Source organism: Capricornis sumatraensis, chromosome 20 (assembly GCF_032405125.1).
Source record: "Capricornis sumatraensis isolate serow.1 chromosome 20, serow.2, whole genome shotgun sequence".
Classification (NCBI taxonomy): domain Eukaryota; kingdom Metazoa; phylum Chordata; class Mammalia; order Artiodactyla; family Bovidae; genus Capricornis; species Capricornis sumatraensis.
Genome location: NC_091088.1, coordinates 56,784,326 through 56,803,887, shown reverse-complemented (window position 1 = coordinate 56,803,887; position 19,562 = coordinate 56,784,326). Strand labels below are relative to the sequence as shown.

Here is a 19,562-nt window from a genome sequence, read left to right as displayed (position 1 = left end):
TCAGCCAGGGTGACAGAGGAGGCCCTGAAATGGCAAGGAGCACCTGCACAGTTTCTGAACCAAGGCTCAGGCAACAGACACACAGAGGGAGAGTCTCCCGGAACTTGACCCAAGGACCAGGGAGCCCAGAGTCAGCCCACCCTCAGCACCAGGTTCCTCACTTCCCAGGACACACAAGAAAACTATCCCTTCTCATCTGCCAACTGCAGCTCCTCCTGACACCCAGTTCTGGGTCTCTGTTCCTGGAGAAGGCAATGGCAATCCACTTCAGTATTCTTGCCTGGAGAATCCTGTGGACAGAGAAGCCTGGTGGGCTGCTGCCCATAGGGTAGCACAGAGTCGGACACAACTGAAGAGAATCAGCACGCATGCATGCATTGGAGAAGGAAATGGCAACCCACTCCAGTACTCTTGCCTGGAGAGTCCCAGGGAGGGAGAATCCTGCTGGTCTGCTGTCTATGGGGTTGCACAGAATCAGACATGACTGAAGTGTCTTAGCAGCAGCAACAGCAGCAGTCCCTGAAAACAGATGCCAGGCTGGTGACAAGCTAAGGTAGAGACCAGGTCCCCTCTCCAGGCATCACTCACGTGACCCCTTTCTCTCCTCCAGAGTCAATGTGACCTTCAGGCGGGTCAAATATCTGCAATCTTTTCAGATATTTGAGAACAACAGGAAGGCCCTGGGCATCCAGCTGGGTTTCTGTGTCACAGGAACAATTACCACCAAAATTTGGAAACCCCTGGATCTGTGATTATGCAGAGAGACGCCAGACCAAAACACAGCGGGGGCCAACACTGGGGTGGGTGAGGCGGGCTAACCGCTGTTCTGGGGTCTCAGCCAGGCTGGGCAAGCGTGTCACCTGGTGGCTGCTGAAACAGCATTTCTAAGGTGTCACCTGGGGGTTCGCAGTCTTCATGAAGCTCCACAGGTGATTCCCACTCACTGTGGGGAGGACGTCCCTGTGACAAGAGTTCCTGATGCACCCCCAACCCCAGGCTCCTCCTCTGAAGGGAAAAGCCAGAAGGGGATGAGGGAGGGCCATCGGGGAGGCTGAGGGTGCATCTGATCCAGACTAGTGGGGACCCCGGACCCGAACACTCCAAGGTTGTGCTTTTCCAGACAAGGGTGTGTGTGTGCATGTGTGTGTGTGTGTAGATGTGTGTATATCTAGGTGTCTGTGTGTAGCTGAGATGTAGGTATGTGTGAGTAGGGGTGTGTGTCGGGGGGTGTTGTGCATAGGAGTGTGTATGGGTGTGTGTGTGTGTGTGTGTGTGTAGGTGGAGAATCACTGCTCTAGAAGTCAGAGGACTCAGCAGAGTTCAGGGAAAGAAATACAGACAGAGGGGGAAGGGGGAGGGGGGCATTAGGGAGGGAAGGAGGAGAGGAGGGGGAGGGGCCAAGGCAGAGACCCCGCCCCCGGGCCACGTGACCCAGCCAAGTGTTCCTGCCCCTGGAAGAGGCCCAGCACACAGGGTGAAGGACAGCAGAGCTCACACAAGGACTGCAGGGCTTGTGAGCGTTTCTGGACCAGAAGTTCTCCTCACAGAGAGAGGGACACAGCAGACGCAGGCACCATGGAGCCCCCGTCAAGCCCTGCAAGCAGGCGGCATGTCCCCTGGAGCAGGCTCCTGCTGGCAGGTGTGAGGGCACAGTGTTCAGGGAAGGGGCGGAGACTGGAGAACAAGAGACTGGCTGGTCCCTGGGGGAGACGGGGCTCTGAGAGGGGACAGGGGGCTTCTGTTCAGACCTGAGGGCAGAGGGGAGCGGACCGGGGAGGGAGGGGCTCAGCCACAGGAGACTGCATGAGCTAGCGCTGGCGAGGGGCGGGAGGACTCAACTGCTGTAGGTTTTATGTGTAATTCTTCACTGAGCAGTAACTGTTGAAGACTGATGATGATAATAATATTTATATCTGGGTGTCACTACAGAAAAAGACAGAACCAGGACAGTAAACACTGTCCTTACCTGGCACCCTTAGAAACTGACAAATAAAACCAGGCTGTGGAATTCCTGGGAACTCTCCTTCCTTCCTCCCCAGGTACTAATGTCTGGAGCCTGGTCCAGGCCCTGGGTTTCAAGCAGGATCAGACAAGCCCCTGCTCTCATGGAGCCCACGCTCTGTGGGGAGGAAGACAGACAAGCAGAGAGATGGAGAGTGTGCTGGCGGGTGCTCCAGGTGTCACGCAGGAACCGGAGCGGGGAAGGGTCAGCAGTGAGCACGGAGGGTCTTACAGCAGCTGGTCGGGGGGAGGGGCATCTCCCGAGAGGCCCTGAGTGTGAGCAGGCGTGTGAGGGCAGCGAGGGGGTGAGCCAGGGGACAGCTGGGGAAACAGAGGGAAAAATGAGCCCAGAGGGACTGAAGTGATGGGGGTCATGCTGCTGATGTTAAACCTGTAGGACACACACAAACATACACACATATATGCACACACATGCACACACACAAACGAACACACCCTGCTGCTGCTGCTTAGTCACTTCAGTCGTGTCCTACTCTGTGCAACCCCATAGACGGCAGCCCACCAGACTCCTCCGTCCCTGGGATTCTCAATTCAAGAACACAAGAGTGGGTTGCAATTTCCTTCTCCAATGCATGAGAGTGAACATGAGAGTGAAAAGTGAAAGTGAAGTTGCTCAGTCGTGTCCTCACACAGTATAAAAACACACCCCAAGCCTGAGGGATGAAGAGACCTGCTCAGGACCCAGGGCACCATTTTCACATCGCAACACATAAGTCAAAATATTAACTGATTTCTCTCACTTCCCTCCTAGTCTCACTCTTAACTTTCTGGACCCCGCGCACCACTGCCCAGCTCACTATTGAAACGGTGCCCCCCCTTGCTGCAGAAGGGTTGGATGTTCTTCTACTTGCCCACAACGTGACAAAGAATACACTAGGCTATTCCTGGCACAGAGGAAAAACGGTAAACAAAACCCAGATAATTGCAACATATAGGGTAGACATTAATGCACCTACTAAAGGGCCTGCATACAGCAGACGGGAGACACTTTACCCCAACGGAACCCTGCTGATCCAGAACGTCACCCAGAGAGACACAGGATCCTACACCCTGCTCGTTAAAAAGGATTTACTGACAGAAAGACAGGCTGGACACCTCCACGTGCACCGTGAGTGCTTCCTCTCTGACCTCGGGGTGTTTGGCAGGCGGGGGCAGGGGCGGGAGGGTGGTGATTGAATTCTGTTCACACAGGACTGACAGCCCCGGAAGTTGCCCCCATCCCCTCTGTGTCATTTCCTGTGTGGCGATTTGGCGGTTTGAACATTCAGTGCAGGACACACGCTGTGGAGACAAACGCCAAAGGGTCAGAAATGCTTCCAGGAAGCCAGGCCCTGCAGACACTGTGCAGAGAGAAGGACGGGCTGATGGAGGGACTCAGCAGAGGGACAGCACTCTCAGTCCAGCCCCCTGGCCCCTCCCCGTGACCAGGACCCTGAGGAAGACACTGCAGGACTCAGGGAAGACCCTGGCCTGAGGGCCCCAGGGATCCTCACAGAGAAGCTCAGCCCCAGGAAGCCCCTCCCAGACCCTGTCCCAGGGCTCCTGCCTCCAGTGACACTGTGGGAAGCCTGTACCAAATCCCGAGGCTCCAAGGTGTTCACCAGCCAGGGCTCAGCCCCGAGAGCCACATCCGCACAGGGGCACAGCCTGGTCCTACTCCTGAGACTCGGCATGGGGAGCACATAGGTACAAGGTCCCCAGGAATCAACCAAATGCCCTGGGGGACTTGGAGTCTCCAGAGAAATCTCAGCACCCCCAGAGAGGAACAGAGGAAGGAAGACTCTCCTGGCAGCTCCTCGACCCAGGGTGCCACCCAGGGAGCTCTCTCCCCAGGCTGGTTGATGAAACCAGGAGAAACGCCCCGTGGTCTCTGAATCCCACCCAGGTCTGTCCACCACTAAACGCTGCTGCACAGTCGACCCCCGAGGAAGCCTGTGCTTCTCCCAGACATAGAGCAGGTGGCCTCACACTCTCTGAGCTCAGATCCCCATGCATTCATCTTGCCATACACAAGCATGCCTTATTCTTCAAAGACTCTGTCTGGCTGAGAGGTGAAGGATGCTAGTTTTGTTGAAAGATGCTGTTAGAGGAGCTAAAGGTATAAAGAAAGTGAGAGTGTTAGTCGCTCAGCCGTATCCTACTCTTTCCTACCCCATGGACTGTATGTAGCCCACCAGGCTCCTCTGTCCATGGAATTCTCCAGGCAAGAATGCTGACTGGGTAGCAGTTCCCCTCTCCGGGGGATCTTCCTGACTCAGGGATTAAACAGAGGTCTCCTGCACTGGCAGGCAGATTCTTTACTGTCTGAGCCACCAAGGAGGCTCAGGGGTGTGTACTCTCTGTTAATTCTGCCCCGGTGCTACCCTCACCCGTCATACCAGCAGCATCTCCAACCCTGGGCGAACAAGGACACCGTGGTGTTAACATGTGGAGCTGAGACCCAGAACACCTCCTACATGTGGTGGATCAACAGTCAGAGCCTCCCCAAGGGCACCAGGCTGGAACTGTCCGAGGACAAGAGGACTCTCACAGTAGTCACCGTGACAAGGAATGACACAGGACCCTATGTGTGTGAAGCCTGGAACCCAGCGAGTGTCAGCCTCAGTGACCCATTCACCCTGGATGCCCTCTGTTTTTGTGTGGTCCAGGCTGACTTGCTGAATCTACAGTGCCTGAGGCCGGGCTATATCCATCCCGCTCAGGTCCGAGTACATGGGCCATCACCCCTGGACACCCAGACTGGACATGACTTCCGGTCCCAAGCAAGTCCAGGCAGGTCCACTTTGAATGAAGCCAGGGAGGGGATGGGCTGCTCTGTGTTGGTGGCTGAGGATCACCAGAATATGATGGGAGAAACAAATTAACGTCAGATTCACAATGACTGAGCATGAAGGGTAATGATTGCAAATTTTTCAGACAAGCATGTGAACAGCTCAGAAGGACCCAGGGGCCCTAATACAGACCAGGAACTTCCCTTCCCTCTGATTGCACCACGTGTGGCTTTCTGCTCTTTGCTCCAAATGGTTCGGACACCCCGCCACTTCCCCGTCAGACTCCTCTGACCATCCAGAGGGGAACCTCAGCCTCTCCTGCCACACAGCCTCTCACCCAGCCACATGGCACTCCCGGCTTGGCAGTGTGAGGCCCCGGCAATGCGCCCAGGCTCTCTATCCCCAATCACAACATGTACTCTCAGGTCCTACATTCCCTGACTGGCCAGGATAGCACCACAGTCAGAAGACCAAGGTTCCCAGGGCTGATAGCACAGAGCTGTCCAGTACTAGAGTGTTGTCCCAGCAACCAGGCAAGGGTCCCCCTGGCGTGATCTGGGGGTCAGAGGAGATGTGCGTTCGTCTCTTTCCTGTTGTCACCTGAACAAAGACCCAGGGCCTTCCTCACGGTAGCCTTTACAGAGGTCACTGGGCCCCAAGACTGTGGAGGGAGGAAGGCCCAGGCCCCCCACCCACTCTCAGCAGTCACCCCTCTCTCTCTACACAGGCCCAATGACACGGCCCTCCCTCCAAGCCAGCAACACCACAGTCACAAAACACGAGGGCCCTGTGGTCCTGACCTGCCTCGCAGATGAGACTGGGGTCTCCATACACTGGTTCTTCAAAGGCCAGAGTCTCCTCCTCGCAGAGAGGATGACACTGTCCTCAGACAACAGCACCCTCACCATAGACCCCGTCAGCAGAGAGGACGCCGGGGATTATCAGTGTGAGGCCTCCAACAGGGGCAGCTCCAGCAGAAGCGACCCCCTCAGGCTGCATGTGACCTGTGAGTGGCCATCATCGCCTCCTGTCTTAGTCGTTCAGTGGTGTCCAACTCTTTGTGACACCACGGACTTGAGCTCACTAGGCTACTCTGTCCATGGGATTTCCCAGGCAAGAGCCCTGGAGTGGGGTGCCATTCGCTACTCCAGGGGATCATCCTGACCCAAGGATCGAACCCGAGTCTACTGCACTGCAGGCGCTCTTCCTGTATAAGCCACCAGGGAAGCCCATTTTAACCTGGATAACCTTCCTTTATTAATTACCAACAATTAGCCTATCATCTCATTTCCTTCACTTCAAGCCATTGGAACGTGTGCTGTCTCTCCCCTCCTCACCCCCTGATTTCTCCTGGCCCTCTGCTGTGAAGCCTCGTTGCCAAGACTGCTGGAAGCAGCGCTAAAATCAGTCCCTGGGACTTCCTGGGCAGCCCAGCAGTGAAGACTGCACCTTCCACTGCAGAGGTTGCTGTGACCTCCTCCAGGGGAATCTTCCCCACCCGGGACTGGGTCCCTGTGTCCTATGTCTCCTGATTGGCAGGTGGGATCGTTACCACTAGTGCCTGCTGGGAAGCCCCGGTGAGTCACAAAGGCTAACCCTCCTCTTCCTTATGTGCACCGTGGGGTGCGGTATGCACTCTATTGAGCTCTGTGAATATGTGCCCCAGTGAAGGTGGGATCACAGCAGACACATTCAGGCAGGAGGTGTCAGTGTGCTAGCTGGCACTGCTGTGATTGCCGGCTTGCCGGCACACTCGACTCCATGTTCCTCCACCTGTCTTTCTTAGTTGCGCCGTCGTCTCTACAGTGGAAGTGACACCATTTCTCCCCAGGATGGGCGGTGGTCGTGTGTGGTGAGAGATGGGGTTTTGAGGACTGTAATTTGTGCAACATAAACTCCTACGACTGTGTGTTGTCTGTTGGCCGGTTAGGTCTCTGGTTTGCAGTGCTCTCACGGCCTCCAGTTTCTCACTGAAATTCCCTCTGACTGCCGCATCCATCATTGAAAGCTGGGTGTTGTGTCACTGTTGTGACCGAGCTGTTTCTCCCCTCGATGCTGTCCATTTTGATTCACAGGTCTGGTGGTGTTAGGTGCATGATGCTTATAATTGTTCGATTTCCTTGGTGAATGAAACTTTTCTTGATATGTAACGTCTTACTTTGTGTCTTGTAGGCTTTTTTGATTTAGAGATTATTGTATCAGACCTTCATACAGCCACCACAATTCTCTTTTTATTACTATTTGCATAGAATATCTTTTTCCAACCTTACTTCAACCTTCTATGTCTTTGTATGTAAAGTGAGTCCCTTGAAGAGAGTATAGAGATGGGTCGTAATTTTAATCCATTCTGTCAACCTCTGCCTTTAATTTCAAGGTTGAGGCTATCTATGAGTCAGATACTTCCTGATAGGAAAGCGCTTCTGCCATCTCGCTACTTGGTATTTGTCGTATTAATTCCTCTATTTCTTCCTCTTTTGTAGTTAAGTGACTTCCTTTCTTAGGTGTCGTTTTTATTCTGTCTTTCCCTTTCCACCTATATTTCAGTTCTCATCTTAGGGGCTAACTTGAAGATGACAATTAATATCTTAAACATGTATCTATCTAGTTGAAATATCAACTAGGTTCTATGATGTATAAAACAGACAAGGTGCTCCTATACATCTCCATCCCCCCGTTTTATACACGTATTGTCATAAATTTCAGCCATCCTTATACAATGTGTGTCCATTATATAGATTTATAAATATTGTTCCATGAAATACCTTTCAAATGAGAAAGAAAAGCAAGCGATTGCAAGAAAGACAAAAATATTGGCTTAAATGAGATAGCTACCTTGGATCACTCTTAGCATTGTTCTTTTTTCTTTAATTAATTTTTTATTGAAGGATAATTGCTTTACAGAATTTTGTTGTATTCTGTCAAACCTCAACATGAACCAGCCATAGGCGTACATTTACCCCTCTCTTTGGAACCTCCCTCCCCACCCCCTCTAGGCTGACACACAACCGCTCTCTGAGTTTCCTGAGCCATACAGCAAATTCCCCTTGGCTATCTATTTTGCATATGGTAATGTAAGTTTCCATGTTACTCTTTCCATGCGTCTCACCCTCTCCTCCTCTCTCCCCGTGTCCATAAGTCGATTCTCTGTGTCTGTTTCTCCGTTGCTGCCCTGTGAGTAAATTCTTCAGGACCATGTTTCTAGATTCCGTATATATGCGTTAGAATACGGTATTTATCTTTCTTTTTCTGACTTACTTCACTCTGTATAATAGGTTCTAGGTTCATTCACTTCATTAGAACTGACTCAAAGGCGTTCCTTTTTGTGGCTGAGTATATTCCATTGTGTCTGTGCACCACAATTTCTTTATCCATTCATCAGTCGATGGACATCTAGGTTGCTTCCATGTTCCAGCTCTTGTAAATAGTCCTTCAGTGAACAATGGGTACAGGTGTCTTTTTCAATTTTGGTTTCCTTGGGGTATGTACCCAGCAGTGGGATTGCTGGGTCATATGTTGGTTTTATTCCTAGTTTTTTAAGGAGTCTCCATTCTGTCTTCCATAGTGGCTGTATCAATTTACATTCCCACCAACAGTACAAGAGCATTCCCTTTTCTCCACACCCTCTCCAACAGTTATTGTTTGTCGACTTTTTGATGATGGCCATTCTGACTGGTGTGAAGTGATATCTCATTGTAGTTTTGATTTGGATTTCTCTAAGAATGAGCCATGTTGAGCTTCTTTTCATGTGTTTGTTAGCCATCTCTATGCAACCTAGATAGCATATTGAAAAGCAGAGACATTACTTTGCCAACAAAGGTGCGTCTAGTCAAGGCTATGGTTTTTCCAGTGGTCATGTATGGATGTGAGAGTTGGACAGTGAAGAAAGCTGAGCACCGAAGAATTGATGCTTTTGAACCGTGGTGTTGGAGAAGACTCTTGATAATTACTTGGACTGCAAGGAGATCCAACCAGTCCATTCTAAAGGAGATCAGTCCTGGGTGTTCTTTGGAAGGAATGATGCTAAAGCTGATACTCCAGTATTCTGGCCACCTCACTCGAAGAGTTGACTCATTGAAAAATTCTCTGATGCTGGGAGGGATTGGAGGCAGGAGGAGAAGGGGACGACCAAAGATGAGATGGCTGGATGGCATCACCGACTCGATGGACATGAGTTTGAGTGAACTCCGGGAGTTGGTGATGGACAGGAAGGCCTGGAGTGCTGCAATTCATGGGGTCGCAAAGAGTTGGACACGACTGAGCGACTGAAGTGACTGACTGACTGATATCTTCTTTGGAGTAGTGTCTGTTTAGTTCTTTTTCCCACTTTTTGTTTGGGTTGTTTGGTTTTTTGATATTGAATTATATGAGCTGCTTGTCTATTTTGGAAATTAATCCTTTGTCAGTTATTTAATTTGCTATTATTTTCTCCCATTCTGAGAGTCGTATTTTCACCTTGCTTATAGTTTCCTTTGCTGTGCAAAAGCTTTTAAGTTTAATCAGGTCCCACTTGTTTACTTTTGTTTTTATTTCCAGACTCTAGGAGGTGGGTCATAGAGGATCTTGCTTTGGTTTATGTCACTGAGTGTTCTGCCTATGTTTTCCTCTAAGAGTTTTGTAGTTTCTGGTCTTATATTAAGGTCTTTAATCCATTTTGAATATGTCTTTGTGTATGGTGTTAGAAATTGTTCTAATCTCATTCTTTTACCTGTAGCTGTCCAGTTTTCCCAGTACCATGTATTGAAGAGGCTGTCTTTGCCCCATTCTATATTCTTGCCTTCTTTGCCAAAAAAAGGGGGTACCCATAGGTGCCTGTGTTTATTTGGGGGCTTTCTGTCTTGTTTCTTTCTATGTATGGTACTGGCACACAAAAAATTATGTGTTTTTGTGCCAGTACCATACTGTCTTGATCACTGTAGCTTTGTAGTATAATCTGAATTCAGGAAGGTTGATTCCTCCTGCTCCATTCTTCTTTCTCAAGACTGCTTTGGCTATTTGGGGGCTTTTCTGTTTCCATATGAATTGTGAATTTTTTTGTTCTAGTTCTGTGAAAAATGTCATTGGTAGTTTGATAGGGATCACATGGAATCTGTAGATTGCATTTGGTAGTATCATCATTTTCACAGTATTGGTTCTTCCTACCCAGGAACATGGAGTATCTCTCCATCTGTTTCTGTCATCTTTGATTTCTTTCATTAGTGTCTTATACTTTTCTGTGTACAGTTCTTTTGTCTCCTGAGGTAAGTTTATTCCTAGATATTTAATTCTTTTTGTTGGAATGATGAATGGGATTGATTCCTTAATTTCTCTTTCTGATTTTTCAATGTTAGTTTATAGAAATGCAAGTGGTTTTTGTGTATTGATTTTTTATTTGCAATTTTGCTAAATTCACTGATTAACTCTAATAATTTTCTGATAGTGTCTTTAAGGTTTGCTATGTACATTATCCTGTCATCGGCAAACAGTGAGAGCTTTACTTCTTCTTTTCCCATCTGTATTGTCTGTTTTAACCTCTCCTTTTTCATTTCTAATTTTGTTGATTTGATTCTTCTCTCTTTTTTTCTTCATGAGTCTGGCTAAAGGTTTGTCAATTTTGTTTATTTTCACAAAGAATGACCTTTTAGTTTTATTCCTCTTTACTATTGTTTCTTTCATTTCTTTTTCATTTATTTCTGCTCAGATCTTGATGATTTCTTTCCTTCTACTACTTTTGGGGATTTTATGTTCTTCTTTTTCCAGTTGTTTTAGGTGTAAAGTTGGGTAGTCTATTCAATGTTTTTCTTGTTTCTTGAGGTAGGATTGTACTGTTATAAACCTCCCTCTGAGAACTGATTTTGGATTATAAGAGACTATTATGAAAACTATATGGCAATAAAATGGATAACCTGGAAGAAATGGACAGATTCTTAGAAAAGTCCAGTTTTGGACTGAACCAGGAAGACTGGTTCAGTCTTCCTGATTCAACCAGGAAGAAATAGAAATCACAAACAACCCCATTACAAGCACTGAAATTGAAGCTGTGATCAAAAATCTCCCAAAAAAGAAAAGTCCAGGACCAAATGGCTTCACAGGAGAATTCTGTCAAACATTTAGAGAAGAGCTAATGCCTATCCTTCTAAAACTCTTTCAAAACAATTGCAGAGGAAGGAAGACTTCCAAGTTCATTCTATGAGGCTACCATTACTCCTATACCAAAACCAGACAAATTCAGTTCAGTCGCTCAGTCATGTCCAACTCTTTGCGACCCCATGAATTGCAGCACGCCAGGCCTCCCTGTCCATCACCAACTCCTGGAGTTCACTCAGATTCATGTCCATCAAGTCAGTGATGCCATCCAGCCAGCTCATCCTCTGTCGTCCCCTTCTCCTCCTGCCCCCAATCCCTCCCAGCATCAGAGTCCAGTGAGTCAACTCTTTGCATGAGGTGGCCAAAGTACTGGAGTTTCAGCTTTAGCATCATTCCTTCCAGAGAAATCCCAGGGCTGATCTAAAGACAACGCTAAAAAAGAACACTATGGGCGAATATACTGATGGACAGAGATGCAGAAATCCTCAACAGAATTTTAGCAAACAGAATTCAGCAACACATCAAGAAGTTCAAAAACCATGATCAAGTTGGGTTTATTCCAGTGATGCAAGGATTCTTCAATATACGCTAAGCAATCATTGTGATATATCATATTAACAAATTGAAAGATAAAAACCATATGCTTATCTCAATAGATGCAGAAAAAGCCTTTGACAAAATTCAGCACCCATTTATGATGACAACTCTTCAGAAAATGGTCATAAAAGGAACCTACCTCAACATAGTAAAGGCCACATATGAGAAGCCTACAGCAAACATTATTCTCAATGGTGAAAAACTGAAAGCATTACCCCTAAGATCAGAAATAAGACAGGGTGTCCACTTTCACCACTATTATTCAACATCGATCTGGAGGTCCTAGCTACAGCAATCAGAGAAGAGAAAGAAAGAAAAGGAATCCAGATGGGAAAAGAAGTAAAGCCCACACTGGAATATATTTTTCCATCCTCTCACTTTCAGTCTACCTGTGCCTATAGGTCAAATGACCACAAATTTACTGGCACAAATCTACCCAAGTCAAGGTGTCAATATGACCCCGTTCTTTCTGGATTCTACAGACAGTTCATTTCTTTGCCTTTCCGAGCTGTGAGAGGCTGCCTGCTTTCCTGGGTTCGTGGCCCCTTCCTCCCTCTTCAAAGCCAGCAGTGAAACATCTTGAAGCTGCCCAAGCTCTCCTTCCATCCTCCCATCTCCTCTGGCTCTGCCCCTCCTGCCTTGGAACATTATGAATGTATTGGACTCAGCCCAATGCATTACCCACCATAACCTTCAAGTAACCCAACATATCTCCCATATTCTCCACTGTAATTTCCCCATCATGTGATCTGGATTTCATCTGTAAGTTTCCTTCTTCATGGGGCACATTTCTCGGATTGTGGGCTTGAGGCTGTGGACATCTCTTAGGGTTCTGTGCTCTGCCCACCACTCCTCTCAAGACTGGGGTCATCATTTTCCCTCACTGCAGTCTGCTCTGGGCAGCTTGGACTTTGTCTTGCTGATGTGGGGTCAAGTCCTGCCATGACGTCCACAGCAATCTCACTGGCCCTGAGCCCTGAGATCGAGGCCAGTCCACACTCCCTGCAGCTCTTCCCACCTCTTCTTTCCTGTGAAGTGAACGTTGCTCAGTCTGTCCAACTCTTTGCAACACCATGGACTGTAACCCTCCAGGCACATCTGCCATGGGATTTTCCAGGCAAGAATACTGGAGTGGGTAGCCATTGCCATCTCTATAGGCTCATCAAACCCAGGTCTCCGGCATTGCAGGAAGATTCTTTCCTGTCTGAGCCACCATGGAATCCTCTTCTTTTCTAGCAATGCCCAATTTTTCAGAATGAAAAGAGAGCAGATGTGACTCAAAAACCACAACTCGCAAGTCTCCAGGTGGCCTGTGACCATCAGCACCATGGACAGTGTCTGCTGTGCTCAGCCCCCGGGCTGCAGCAAGAAGGGCTCAATGGGAAGGGACGGCTGGATATCCTGCCCATTTCTATTCTATGACAAAGATGAACATGGTAGAATGTGTCCAGGGATAACCCACTTGCTCTAGTTTATGAATCGGGAGCACTTTCTCCTGTCTGTGTATTGGTTGTAGCTACACCCATGATAACTCCCGGGTGAATGATCCTGCACCCGGAGAGGGTCCTCAAGAAGGCTGAGAACTAACTCTGTCCTCTCAGAGTATCTCCCCACCGCTGAGTGTCAGATAACTGGCTTGTCTACAACTTGGAGGGAACGTTTCATGATTAAGTCCTGACCCTCGGTTCCTGACCTTGGAGACAGCCATCACCTAGCCTGGAGGCCCCCTGAGCACAGCCTCCTCTTCCCTCATTCTCCAAATGATCCCCCCTCCCCCACGGAGCAAGGCTGAGCAGAATGCCTGGGCTACCCTCCCAGCTCCCCCAGTCTGAGCCTCAAGCCTGGTGGGAGAGTTTTGCCATCTCTCCATGCTTCCAACAGAGCAAGGGTCCTGCTGAAGAATAAGTGGGGCCTGAAGACCAGTCTCCAGGGTACAATCTGTCACCTGAAGGCTCATCTGTCTACCTGTGAACCCCAGGGAAGACAAGGAACTAGGGCTCCACAGTCACCCGAAACTAACTTCCTGTTCTCCATAAATATACCATTGACAGGGGTAATTCTGACTCAAACCCAGCACTATACTTCCCAAGGGCTCAGGTCTAACCAATCCAGCATCCCTAACAGTCATGCAAAATGCTCGAGATACCCAGTATAATAGTCACGTGGGTCCCAGGGGCCTCCCTGATCTTCCATGGGGACAGACTCTGCAGGAATCACCCGGGCTCATGTGCACCACCTGTGGAACCATGGTGTTTAAATGGAGCAGCAGAGGGAGCTACTGAGGGTATCTCAGGGGTCCTGGCATCTGGCCAAACACAGAGGCAAAGCCACAGGACTTCGTGAAAAGATGAATAAAAGGATGGGTAGGGAAGGCAATGGCACCCCACTCCAGTACTCTTGCCTGAGAAATCCCATGGACAGAGGAGCCTCGTAGTTCTGATGTATAGCCTTAGTTGCTCAGAAGCATATGAAGTCCTCCTAACCAAGGATGAAACCCGTGTCCCACGCTTTGGCAGGTGGATTCCTATCCACTGAGCCACCAGGAAAGTCCTCTAAGCAATGCTCAACTTGTAGATAGACAGTGGATCATCATGGCCGGCTCACACATGGTTTCCATATTTGAGTATGGGTAAATGAACAAGCAATGTATGTCATCCTTTTTGAATTTACAGACACACAACCACCTGCTCTGTGCTCACTAGCCCCGCAGACTCACAACCACCTGCTCTGTGCTCACTAGCCCTGCAGACTCACAACCACCGGCTCTGTGCTCACTAGCCCTGCAGACTCACAACCACCTGCTCAGTGCTCACTAGCCCTGCTGGTGTGACTTGCGCAGCAGGACTCTTACTGACATTGTGGTTGTTCTAGTTGCTAAGTCATGTGAAACTCTCTTGTGACCCCATGGACTGGAGCCCGCCAGGCTCCTCTATCCATGGGATTTCCCAGGCAAGAACACTGGAGTGGGTTGCCATTTCTTCTCCAGGAGATCTTCCTGAGCCAGAAATCACACCTGGGTCTCCTGAACTGGCAGGAGGATCTTTACCACGGCGCCACCGGGGAAGCCCATGCTGCTGATCACTTGCTGAAACTCACGCAAGTTACGGTGCCAAGTGTGAGCCTAATGGAAGCTATGGAAGCTGGGTAGTGTTCATGCATTCACTTGGGTATATCAGCTGATAGAATGCACACCTCGGGGGTGGAATGTTGAATATTGAGGAGGCCCTACACTTGTGGGCGGCAGGTATCCAGGAAAACCTCTTGTGTGGGGCGGCCATGATGATCCAGTGTCTTCCTACAAGTTAAGCATTGTTTAGAGGACTTTCCTCGTGGTCACTGGATAGAAATCTGCCTGAAAAAGTGTGGGACCCGGGTTTCATCCCTGGTCAGGAGGATTTCTCATCCTTCTGAGCAACTAAGGCCATGCATCAGAACTACTAAGTCTGTGCTCTAGAGCCCACGAGCTGCAGCGACTGAAGTGTGCTTGCCGAGAGCCTATGCTCGGGAAGAGAGAAGCCCCCGTGATGAGCAGCCGGCGTATTGCAGCGAAGAGTAGCCCCTGCTCACCGCACTAGAGGAAACTGGTGGAAAACAGTGAAGACCTAGTGCAGCCGGAAAAAAAAAAAAAAAATGTTTCCTAAGAGTAGTTCAGAATTAAATGTTATCCCCGAAGCTGTCAGGTCTTCTTTTCATGTCCCTCTTTCGCAAACATCCAAAACACCATTGAAACATTGATTTTCCACAGGCTGAGGACCTGCTTTGCCATTGGTGTGACTTCACTGCAAATTTGTTTTCAGTCTGGAACAGCCACTAGCAAGCATCCCGCCTTTCACACTGACCATCTGCTCTGCAGTGAACATCCTCACCACAAATCTCAGCCCTCGTGGAGTATGATCCAGGGGCTCATTCATTCGACACACAGGTACGCGGCTCCCTGCACCAGGCCTGGAGCTGGCCAGTGGACTCAGCAGAAGCAGGGCAGGTGAATCCTTCCATGTCCGAGCTCCCAGCTCAGGGATCCTCTTAGAACTGGAGTCCTGGTCAACTTGTGTGCACACTGAATGCCACTGTATCCACTAAACTGCATTTGCATGGGGAGTATAGGAATATGTTCATTTCCAACATCCTCACCCTTTACGGAAAAATCCTGTGAGGGGACAGCACGTGTGTCTATACGTCCATCCCTCTGGCACACCCCATCCCTGCTTATCCCATACCATTCTTCATTTTTTCATGAAGTCTTTTGGCTGTGCCTCTGTGGTTGGCCAGATGCCAGGACCCCTGAGATACCCTCAGTAGCTCCCTCTGCTGCTCCATTTAAACACCGTGGTTCCACAGGTGGTGCACCTGAGCCCAGGTGATTCCTGCAGACTCTGTCCCCATGGAAGATAAGGGAGGCGCCTGGGACCCAGGGGACCATTATACTGGGTATTCGAGCATTTTGCATGATTGTTAGGGATGCTGGATGGGTTAGACCTGAGCCCTTGGAAAGTACAGGGCTGGGTTTCAGTGTCAGAGTTAGCCCTGTCAATGGTGTATTTATGGAGATGAGGAAATTTGGGGTGACTGTGACTTTTCTTCCCTGTGGTTCACAGGCAGTTGGAGGAGCCCTCAGGTGATGGGTTGAACCCTGGAGACTGGTCTTCAGGCCCCACTTGTTCTTCAGCAGGACCCTTGCTCTGTTGGAAGCATGGAACACCAAGCTCTCACACCAAGCCTGAGGCTCATACTGGAGGAGCTGGGAGGGTAGCCCAGGCGTTCTGCTCAGCCTTGCTCTGTGGGGAAGGGGGGATCATTTGTTACAGTCCATGGGGTTGCAAAGAGTTGGGCAGACTGAGCAACTTTCACTTCACAGGAAAGAAGAGGTGGGGAGAGCTGCAGGGAGTGTGGACTGGCTTCAATCTCCAGGGCTCAGGGTCAGTGGGATTGCTGTGGACGTCATGGCAGGACTTGACCCCACATCAGCAAGACAAAGTCCAAGCTGCCCAGAGCAGATCGCAGTGAGGGAAGATGATGACCCCAGCCTTGAGAGGAGTGGTGGGCAGAGCACAGAACCCTAAGAGATGTCCACAGCCTCAAGCCCACAATCCGAGAAACGTGCCGCATGATGAAGGAAACCAGAGATGAAATCCCGATCACGTGACTGGGAGATGATGGTGGGGTATATGGGAGATATGGTGGGGTATATGGGACATATGGTGGGGTGACTTGGAGATTATGGTGGGGAATGTATTGGGCTGAGTCCAATACATTCATAATGTTCTAAGGCAGGAGAGGCAGAGCCAGAGGAGATGGGGTGATGGAAGGAGAGCTTGGGGAGCTTCAAGATGCTCCACTGCTGGCTTTGAAGATGGAGGAAGAGGCCACGAACCCAGGAAAGCAGGCAGCCTCTCACAGCTTGGAAAGGCAAAGAAATGAACTGTCTGTAGAATCCAGAAAGAACAGGATCATATTGACACCTTGATTTGTGCCACTAAATTTCTGGTCACTTGTTACAGAACAATAAGGAACACCAAGAAGCGTCACCTTGTCTCATCCAAGACTATCTGCAGGGGGATGAGGAGTAATGTAGACCTCAGTCATGACCGGAAGCTTTGCAGGTGGTCTCTCCTGCCTCCCGTCTCATCTCAGCACACCTGGCACTGGCACTGGCAGAGCATGCCTGTCTTCCGTGGGCTGTGCCCGGTGCACATGCCTGTTACATGAGTGTGTGGCACCTACCCCAGGGACCTATATGAGAACAGCACCTGTCGCAGGGGCCTCAGGGAGAGACTGAGAACCGCTAGCCCAGGTGTGTGGTGGGGGCTGCAGGTGAGATCTGGTGGGAAGGCCAGATGAAGAGGGGACTTTGAAGAGGGGAGAGGTGGGCCCTTTGCCGTGGTAGCCAGGTTGAGTTTTAGGTGTAGCCTGCAACTCCACCCTGAGGCTCACATGTGTGTGTGTGTGTGTGTGTGTGTGTGTGTGTGTGTGTGTGTGTGTGTGTGTGTGTGTTAGGAGCAGGCTCACGATCCGCACCAAAAAGCAAAGTGGGAGCCAGCAGGAAGTGGACAGAGGTCACGGGCAGTTCCTGGGAGGATTTGCTCAAAACATGGCTTCTGAGTCCTTTTTACTTTGCTGACTCTGATTGCTCCTCTGTCCCCTGAGAGGGAATGGTGTCCTCAGGGCCTAGGCCCTTAGGGAAACAATGGAAACCCATGGAGAGAAGGCATTCTGGATCCTAGATCTGGGGACAGACAAAAGTTCCTGTGCCATCGCTGACTCAGTGGACATTAGTTGAAGCAAACTCCGGGGGATAGTGAAGGACAGGGAAGCCTGGCGTGCTGTAGTCCATGGGGTCCCAAATACTCAGACACAACTTAGCAACTGAACAACAAAAATTCATTGGAGGCAGCACCATTGGGGCCAGCAGGGTCTGGAGAGGAGGGCCAGAGGGCTCAGGACACCAAGAGGCTGCAAAGGGGCCTCACCCATAATAGCTGTCTCACCCACGACTCGTCCTTCCGGACTCGAGTTCTACTGGGTCTCAGATGGTCCCATATTCTGTGCTCCAGAGACCCCATGCCAGGTGAGCAGGCACTGGGAGGTGCCTGGGACCCCAGGACAGTGTGAGGACTGCCAACGCCCACATGGCTGCGAAGGGTCCGGTGACCCTCCTTTCCTGTTAGCATGCCCCCTCCCTCCATTCTCACAATCTTCCCCTTCCTTTCCCCCAGGGAATAGATGGGGAGGCCAGGTAACTAGAGCTAATGCGTTCCCTGAGGAACCATGGAGAGACCAGAACAGAGATTCAGGTGAATTTCTAGCTGGACAGGATGCAAGGGCAGTAATTTTGCAGCCAGAAGGAAAGTGCTCTTTATTCAGATCTCTCTGGTGGTCCGCAGTGGGTCACAGGCCCAGTCTGCTGCCCTGTTGGGACCTCCCCCCATTGTGGGAATCGCAGCCTGAGTTCTGGTCCATCAGCGTTCAGGGCAGCCTGTCAGGGTGTCCAGGAATCCAGGAGGACCCTGAGCCTGGGTCCAGGTTCCCGAATAGCCTCAGGTCTCAGAGCTGGTTCTCTGCCTCAGGCTCTCCCTCTTGACCTCACTCGGGTCTTGGGTCTCAGGTAAGCTCTTTCTCACAGTCTGTTAAGGAGACGTGTCTGGAGGAACTAAGGACCCACATCTGCTTTGTGGCTGATATGACAGTAAACATCTGTGTTCGGGCGTAGTAATTCCTGCAAAAGAAACCCGACGCCTCCAAGCTCATGTAACCTTCTCAGATGGCTTCCCAGGGACTTTCCAGCCCCGGGTCCCCCAGGGTCTGTCTGGGTCAGAGGTTTTTGGTCCAGACCCACCTCCCCTTCGTCCCCTTTCCATCTTTCCTGCTATTTCTTGGACCTTCAAACACAGCCAGGTGCGCAGGGGGCATTTCCTCTGCCCCTTGGGCTTATGGGACCAGAACCTGGATCCCCACACTCACCTGGTAAATGGGAGCTGGTGGCCTCGCATCACATAGGGAGGCCTGGGCATGGAGGAAGCAGGCATCAGAAGAGAGGGAAGGACAGTCATTTCTCCCGAGCAGCCATCTCCAACCTGCAGCCCCCACCCCAAATCCTGTCTGGGCTGTTTCCCACCCTTGTTAGCCTGGCTCCCCTGACTGATGATCCAGTGCCCACTCTCATCCTGGCTCAACTCCAAAGTTCTCCTGAGGTCAAGTGAGGGGACCAGGGCAGCCTCTGGATAAGGTGATGGGTGGTCACGTCCCTGAAGTGCATCCAGCTTCCAGCTTGGTGGGGCTTGCTATGTCCTAAACACTCTTACGAGCTTCCCTGGTGGCTCAGAAGGCAAAGAATCTGCCTGCAACGCGAGAGACCCAGGCTCGATCCCTGGGTCAGGGAGATCCCCTGGAGAAGGCAATGGTTACCCATTCCAGAATTCTTGCCTGGAGAAATCCATGGACAGAGGAGCCTGGCAATCTACAGTCCATGGGGTCACAAAGGCTGGACACGACTGAGCGACTTTCAACTACCCTCAAGTGAAAGGTGTCTGCACAATGCTTCAGGGTTGGACAGTACCCGTGGCCTGAGCCTGTGAAGCAGGGAGGCGGGGGAGAAGAGGCAAGGAAGGCATG

General features: G+C 50.2%; 1 pseudogene; it reads left to right on the top strand.

The window, feature by feature from the left end:
* Nucleotides 1–1,575: 1,575 nt before the first annotated feature.
* LOC138096818 (carcinoembryonic antigen-related cell adhesion molecule 1-like) lies at nt 1,576–6,388 on the top strand (annotated as a pseudogene).
* Nucleotides 6,389–19,562: the final 13,174 nt, after the last annotated feature.